Below are 8,808 nucleotides of genomic sequence, written 5' to 3' on the forward strand. Positions count from 1 at the left end.
ATATGTCACCAGATTCATTGCTTCGAAGGTGACAAGACCACCCTAGATGACTTCTAGAGAAATTGATTGACCCATAAGCATTTATGTGACAAGGTTCAATACTTTGAGGATTATGAACCATTGAGAATTCTTAATTATGAGTATATTTTAGAGGTTAAATTATAAAAGAATTTATAATTTTTCTCTTTTAATTTTTTCTTTTTGAACAAATAATTATTAAATTAACATTATTTAAATTTTTGTACAAAGAATATTAAAATTAATAGATTTAGAAAGCTTAGTGAGTAAAATGAAACCTAGAAAAGCAGGAATAATTAAGAAAATCAGAGTTAATTGAGAAAAACAGGACTAATTAAGAAAATGAGACTTATTAAGAAAACCAAGATAATTGAGGAAAATATCGCTAATTGAGGAAAACAAAGATAATTAAGGAAATAATACTAATTAAGAAAAACATAATTAATTAAGGAAAGTAAAGGCGGACTTAGTACATGAAGTTCACTAATATGCACCTATAAAAGAAGAAGAAAGAAGAAGGAAAAAACACATAGAAATTCTAAGAGAATACAATTTCATATAGAAGACAAATGCTAGAAGAATGAGAAACAAGCATCGGAAGTCATTACTTCCCTCAATTCCCTTTCTTATCTTTTTCCCCCTTTACTAAATATATCCCCCTCCTGTAATTGTAAAGTCTCCCTTACAATGAGAGGCTAAACTTTCTTTGTTGGGAACTTGACAATCAACTACTCTTAATGTAATTTATCTTCCTATCTATTTGTGAATATTACATTTGCATTATTTTTTCATGTGCTTAATATTATTGCTTGTGGTTTGATCACTCATTTGCATGGTAAGTTTTAGGGGTAGCATTGAGAAACTTTATTATCTAATAGAACTAGGAAAAAAGATAAACTTTATTAGTAGATGCATGTGTAAATTGGAATAATTATAAACAGAGAAAAATCATTAACATTACATCATAGAGTAGCTTTGGTAGGCTAAGTTCGCAACATTCTCATCTTCTAAATTTCCTTCTACAATAATATTGGATTTTCTCATTTTTCATGTCTTAATTAATTCATGTTTAATTCTTTTTCTTGTTTGATTTAATTTTTTGTCAATTTAATTTATTGTTTTCTACTACCTTTTCCAAAAAAATTCTTAATTAAATATTAATTTACCTAAGTATAAACAAAGTTCCTATGGATACGATACTCGGACTTCCATTTTAACTTTACTACTTGGGATGCATTAGTGTACTTGCCAATCCATCAACAAGTTTTTGGCGTCGTAGTGTTTTGGATACGATACGATACGATACGCGGTAGTGTTTTTCTTTCTTGTATGCGAGGAAACAATCTAGTTCCATTGGATCTAAAGATTGAAGCAACGTGTAGAAGAAACAACACTACAAGAAGCAAGAGAGAACAACAAGAGAATCAAGAACCATCATCCTTTATATCATCTTTGTCTTTTCCACATCCCACCTTGGAAGAACACATCATGGCAGAAGACCAGCCACGGAGGATCACCTTGGAGGATTACTCTAGTACCTCTACACCTCAATATTTCACAAGCATAGTCCAGCCTGAAGTTCAAGCTGCTAACATCCTTTATCCATATTCTCTCATCCAGTTGATTCAAGGCAATCTCTTTCATGGTCTACCCAATGAAGATCTGTATGTCCACCTTGCTACATACATAGAGATTTGAAACACAGTGAAAATAGTTGGAGTTCCTGAAAATGTCATATGTCTCAACCTATTCTCCTTCTCCGTGGCTAGTGAAGAAAAAAGATGGAGATCTCTTCATTCCACCAATTCTCTTATGAATCACTGAGTGAAGCTCTTGATCGCTTCCATGGTTTACTCCGAAAGACTCTCACCCATAGGTTTAGTGAACTGGTTCAACTCAATATCTTCATTGATGGCTTACGACCCCATTTAAAGCAGTTACTTGATGTCTTCTTTGGTGGGAAGATCAAACTAAAGACACTTGATGAAGCTATGGAGTTAATTGAAAATATGGCAGCCAGTGACCATGTTATCTTTCATGATCAAGCCTACACACCTACAAAGAAGAGTCTTCTCAAGCTCACATCACAAGACGTATTACTAGCCCAGAACAAGCTCCTAGCCAAGCAACTAAAGGCCCTCACAGAGACGTTGAGCAAGCTTCCTCAACAGTTGTAGGCAGTGCAACCTGCCCATTCTTCAAGCATGCACATTGAGGGATGCAACATTTATGGTGGGGCCCATGATTCAAGCATGGCATGGTCCAAGATGATATATCCAAAGAAGTCAACTATATGACCAATCCACACCATCAAGGGTTTCCATCAAGGAAGACCTCCAAGATACAATCAGGGGGGAAATTTCTCTTAAGGCCAAGGTTGGAGATCCCACCTCGGGAATAACTTCAACAGAAATCAAAGAGTTTCATCTAATCGGCCTCCCAATCAAAGGCCTAATTTATATGAGAAAACCACTAAGCTAGAAGACACTTTGAATCAGTTTATATAGGTTTCTCTATCAAATCATAAGAGCACTGAGTTTGCCATCAGGAATCTAGAGGTACAAGTGAGCCAATTAGCTAAGCAATTGGCTGAAATGTCCATAGACAGTTTTGGGGCCAACACTGAGAAGAATCCTAAGGAAGAATGCAAGGCGGTCCTTACTAGAAGCCAAATGAGGGAAAATGCTGAGAGAGAAAAGAGAGATAAGGGAGCAATAGAGGATGTGAGCATTGAGGAAGGAGAGAATAAAAAGAGATAAGAGGGTGATGAAGAGAAAGAAGAGAGCAATGAGAGGGGTGAAAAGGTCTTACCCACTAAGACCAAGAGTCAATTATCAAGGGAGGCTAAGAGGGAGACACCGCAACCCCAGTAAAGGACGTTATTATCCTTTGTTGCCATCAAAGAAAGAGAGGGAGCGCTACTTTGCCCGCTTCCTCGACATATTCAAGAAGCTGGAAATCACTATACCCTTCGGAGAGGCCTTGCAACAAATGTTCATGTATACAAAATTTCTGAAGGACCTACTCACAAAGAAGGGCAAATACATAAACAATAAGAGCATCATGGTGGATGGTATCTGTGGTGTTGTGATCTAGAGAATTCTACCATAGAAGTTCAAAGACCCAGGAAGTGTAACCATCCCATGTTCTATTGAGGAGGTGTCACTGGGTAAAGCTCTCCTTGATCTGGAGGAAACCATCAATCTGATGCCCCTATCTATGAGCTGGAGGATTGGGAATCTAAAGATTGCTTCCACCAAAATGTCGTTTCAGCTAGCAGACCATTCAATCACCAAACCATATGGTGTAGTTGAAGACGTCCTTGTCAAGGTTTTCCAATTCATTTTTCTGGTGGACTTTGTGATAATGGATATAGAATAGGATTCTGATATTTCTTTAATATTGGGTCGTCCATTCATGTTTACTGCAAAATGTGTTATGGACATGGGGAATGAAAACTTGGAGATGAGTATCGAAGATCAAAAAGTTACCTTCAACCTGTTCGAAGCAATGAAGCATCCCAGTGATCATAAAGCATGCTTCAGGGTGGAGGCAATAGAGCAATAAGCCGACCTCATTGTGCAGCAGTTGGTCATTCACTCCCTATTAGAGAAAGCCTTTAAAAATGTTGTTGATTGCCTGACCAATGAAGAAGAAGAAGATCTTAAAGACTGTTTAGAAGACTTAGACAAATTAAAGGAAGTTCCCTCACGAGAGCAGACCTTTGAAGATTTGAAGAAAGACAACCTAACAGAGAAGCCCAATATGGAGTTGAAGGCTCTACCCACTCATCTAAAGTATGTGTTCATGGAAGATAATGGAACCAAGGCAGTCGTGATCAACAATAACCTATCATCAGATGAAGAAGCATGATTGATAAAGGTTCTCAGGAAGTACAAGGAAGTTATTGGGTGGCATATCTCAAACCTCAAGGGAATCAGTCCCTCATACTGCATGCACAAGATTATGATGGAAGAAGAGTACAAGCCAGTGAGATAACCGCGAAGGAGGCTCAATCCATCTATGAAAGAGGAGGTGCAAAAAGAGGTTCTCAAGTTACTTGAGGCTGGACTTATCTACCCTATTTCTAACAATACTTGGGTAAGTCCAGTTCAAGTGGTGCCCAAGAAAGGAGGAATGACCGTGGTCCGCAATGAAAAAAAATGATCTAATTCTGACTTCTATGGTCATTGGATGGAAGATGTGCATAGACTATCGTAAGCTCAATGATGCTACGAGAAAGCATCACTATCCTTTACTATTTATGGATCAGATGCTGGAGCGGTTAGCGAGCCAAGCCTTATATTGTTTCTTGGACAGTTATTCATGGTACAATCAGATTGCAATAGACCTCAAAGATCAAGAGAAGATTGTTTTCACATGTCCTTTTGGAGTCTTTGCTTATAGAAGAATGTCGTTCGGCCTATGTTGTTAGACAAGTGGCTTCAGTAACTTAAGAGGAGGGTGAATTAAGTTTCAAACTTTTCCCAGTAACAAACTTAAACCCCCTTTTAAATGATAGGCTCAGAATACAAAAGAAGAAGCAAAAATCAATTTAAAAATGTTCTTTAAACATACAAGAAAAAATGGATTGCAATAACATAAATGATATAAGGGAAGGGAGAAATGCAAACTCGATTTATACTAGTTCGGCCACTTCTCGTGCCTACGTCTAGTCCTCAAGCAACCCACTTGAGATTTTTCACTATCTTTGTAAAAATCCTTTTTACAACTTCTGAACACCCAAGGAATCATTTTCCCTTGTGTTCAGGAAACTCACAATTTAAGAGACAACCAATCTCTTGATTACAATTGACTTTCTGAGAAGAACAGAAAGATTTCTCTCCTTTAGAGTGGTTAATACAATTTGAAGTTCCTTGATCAACTCTCAATAGATTTGCAAGTATTTGCCCAAGAGTTGTTGAGAAAGTATTTGACAATGAAGTTCTCTTGGAATATCTCTATCTTGCTTTTTGAAGTCAGACACACATATATATAGGCCCTTCGTGCCTTTTCAAAATGGTTTGAAGAGATGTGTCTTTTCAAAAAGCTTTTTCTGAAATTTTTAACTAGTAATCGATTACACAATTATATTTTGAAGGATCATGACTTTTGAATTTGAATTTCAAGAGTTCTCTTGGTAATCGATTACAAACATTTGGTAATTGAATACAAGTTCAAAATTCAAATTTAAAACCCTTTTTAACAGCTATTTTTCAAAATTGTCTTCTGGTAATCGATTACACTACCTGGTAATCAATTACCAGAGCCTTGGATGTCTTGGAAACACTTTGTTTTGAGGCAATGCTTGATCTTGAGTTAATCTTGAAGCAAGGCTTTTGTTTGTTGAAGCAACCTTGTATTAATCTTGAAACAATGCTTATCCTTTGAAGCAACCTTGTTTGAATCTTCTTTGGCATCATCAAAATCATGTTTTCATACATTCACATATGTAATGCACCAACCACTTTTCAAAGGTGCATGTTGGTTATCTTTGCTGATATGGTGGAAAAGTACATTGAAGTATTCATAGACGACTTCTCCGTCTTTGGCCATTCTTTTGATTGCTGCCTGGCAAATCTAGAGCATCTGATTAGACATTGTGTTGAGGCAAATCTGGTGTTGAATTGGGAGAAGTGTCATTTCATGGTCCAAGAAGGAATAGTGTTGGGCCACAAGATCTCATCTCGAGGGATAGAGGTAGACAAAGCAAAAATTGATGTCATTGAAAAGCTACCTCTGCCAGTAAATGTGAAAGGCATCCGAAATTTCCTTGGACATGTTGGATTCTACAAAAGATTCATAAAGTATTTCTCCAAGATTGCCAAACCCTCGAGCAACCTATTAAATCAAGATGTTGTGTTTAAGCTTGATGAAGAGTGCTTGACAGCTTTTCAGACCTTGAAGACCAGTCTCGTGTCTGCTCCCATAATAGTGACACCTGACTGGAGTAAAGAGTTTGAGCTCATGTGTGATGTCGGTGACTATGCAATGGGTGCAGTTCTTGGACAACAGCAAAATAAGGTATTCCATGCCATTTATTATGCCAGCAAGGTCCTAAATGATGCACAACTGAATTATGCCACCATTCAGAAAGAAATGCTCATCATTGTTTATGCCTTAGAGAAGTTCGGATCCTATTTGTTGGGCTCCAGAGTCATCATCTTTACTGATCATGCAGCTATTAAGTATCTTCTAACGAAGACCGATTTGGAGCCAAGGCTGATCACATGGGTCCTTCTGATTCAAGAGTTTGATATAGTGATTAAAGATAATAAGGGCTTAGAGTAAAGTCAATAAGGGCTCAGAGAATGTAGTAGCTGTCGACCATTCCAGATTAGTCAATGAAGAGGTCACTCAAGAGGAGCAGGAAATTCGGGATGAATTTCTAGATGAATCCCTTCTACATGTGCATGAGAGGTCGTGGTTCGCAAATATGGCTAATTATAAGGCTAGAGGTATCATTCCAAGTGACTTCAATTGGAATCATCGAAAGAAGTTCCTCCATGATGCTCGTTTCTATGTCTAGGATGATCCCTACTTATTCAAGATTGGAATGGATAATCTATTGAGAAGATGTGTCACTATGTAAGAAGCCATAAGCATTTTATGGCATTGTCACAATTCTCCTTGTGGCAGACATTATAGCGGGGATAGGACCGCTGCTAAGGTCCTACAGGTTTGTTTTTTTTTTTGCCTTCTATCTTCAAGGATGCCCATGATGATGTGCTTCAGTGTGATCAATGCCAGAGAATAGGTGGCATTTCTCAAAGAAATGAGATGCCATTACATAATATCATGGAAGTTGAAGTCTTTGGTTGTTGGAGGATTGATTTTGTGGGCCATTTACCATCCTCTTATTGGAATCAGTACATCTTGGTTGTTGTTGATTATGTGTCTAAATGGGTAAAAGTTGTAGCTACACTGAAGAATGATGCCAAGATTGTCATCAAGTTTCTCAAGAAGAATATTTTTTCCCGTTTTGGGGTTCACAAAGTGCTCATTAGTGATGGAGGTTCACATTTTTACAATGCATGGTTGCAGAAGGTTCTGGGGCATTATCATGTCAGACATAAGGTGGCTTCACCTTATCATCCTCAGGCAAATGGTCAAGCAGAGGTTTCTAACAGAGAGCTGAAGAGGATTTTAGAGAAGATTGTGGCTTCCTCCAGGAAAGATTGGGCCGCTAAGTTGAATGATGCATTATGGGCCTACAAAATTGTTTTCAAGACTTCCATTGGATTGTCACCCTTTCAAATGGTCTATGGAAAAGTCTGTGACTTATCGGTGGAGCTAGAGCATAAGGCCTATTGAGCCCTTAAATTCCTTAATTTTGATGAATATTTGTCCAGTGAAAAGCGAAAGCTACAACTGCTGGAGCTAAAAGAGATAAGACTTAATGTCTATGAGTCTTCCAAAATTTATTAGCAGAAGATGAAGGTTTACCATGATTAAAAGCTGATACATAAGAACTTTTAGCCCGGACAAAAAGTGTTGCTATTCAATTCAAAGCTAAGGATCTTCCCAGGTAAGCTCAAGTATAAATGGTTTAGGCCCTTCATAATTAAAGAAGTGAAGCCTTCTGAAGTAGTGGAGCTGGTAGATCCTGCCTCAAGTGACCCTGATAGAAGCTGATGTAAATGTATGAATACAGGTTTTGATGATGCCAAGGTATAATCAAACAAGATTGCTTCAACAAACATTCAAGGTTAAGAAAATACAGATTGCTTAAAGATTAATTCAAGGTCAAGCAAACAAGATCAAAAAAAAGATAAGGCCATAGAATATTTGTTAAAAGAATATCATTGGTTGATCAACTTTTGCCTCAAACACATTATTTCCAACAAATCAAGGCATTGGTAATAGATTATCGGGCAGTGTAATCAATTACCAGAAGACAAGTTTGCAAGTAAGCTTTCAAAAGGGTTTTGAATTTTGAATTTTGAATCTTGTAATTGATTATTAGATGCTTGAAATCGATTACCAGTAACGACACTTCAAAAAAACGCTTGGAAAAGTTATGACCCTTCAAAATATAACTGTGTAATCGATTATGAGTAAGAAAATTTTAGAAAAACTTTTTGAAAAGACACATCTATTCAAACCATTTTGAAAAGACGCGATGGGCCTATATGTGTGTGTGTGTGTGTGTGTGTGTGTGTGTGTGTGAATTCAAAAAGTAAGAGAGAGATATTCTAAGAGAACTTAATTGTCAAATGCTCTCTCAACAACTCTTGGCCAAACACTTACAAATCTGTTGAGAATTCTTCTAGGATCTTCAATTTGTATAATCTACTCTAAAGGAGAGAAATCTTTCGATTCATCTCATAAAATCAGTTGTAATCAACAGGCTGATTGTCTCTTGGATTGTAAGAATATTGAACACAAGGGTGAGGGATCCCAAGGTGTGTTCAAAGTTTGTAAAGGATTTACAGAGATAATGGAAAATCTCAAGTGGGTTGCTTGAGAACTAGACGTAGGCACGAGAAGTGGCCAAAGCAGTATAAATCAAGTTTGCAATTCTCTCTTCCCTTATCTCATTTATTTTGTTGCAATCAATTTTGTCTTGCACATATAAAGAACGTCGATTAAATTGATTGTTGTTTCTTCTTCTGCATTCTGAGCTTATCATTTAAATGGGGGTTAAAGTTTGTTAGTGGGAAATTTTGAAACTTAATTCCCCCCCCCCCCTTAAGTTATTGAGGTCACTTGTCCAACAGCTGAATTCTCAATTGTCAGTGACTGAAGATCTACAATGATGGCCACATTGAAAGATTGACCACTGTCATC

Source organism: Glycine max (assembly GCF_000004515.6).
Source record: "Glycine max cultivar Williams 82 chromosome 6 unlocalized genomic scaffold, Glycine_max_v4.0 Gm06_scaffold_183, whole genome shotgun sequence".
Classification (NCBI taxonomy): Eukaryota; Viridiplantae; Streptophyta; class Magnoliopsida; order Fabales; family Fabaceae; genus Glycine; species Glycine max.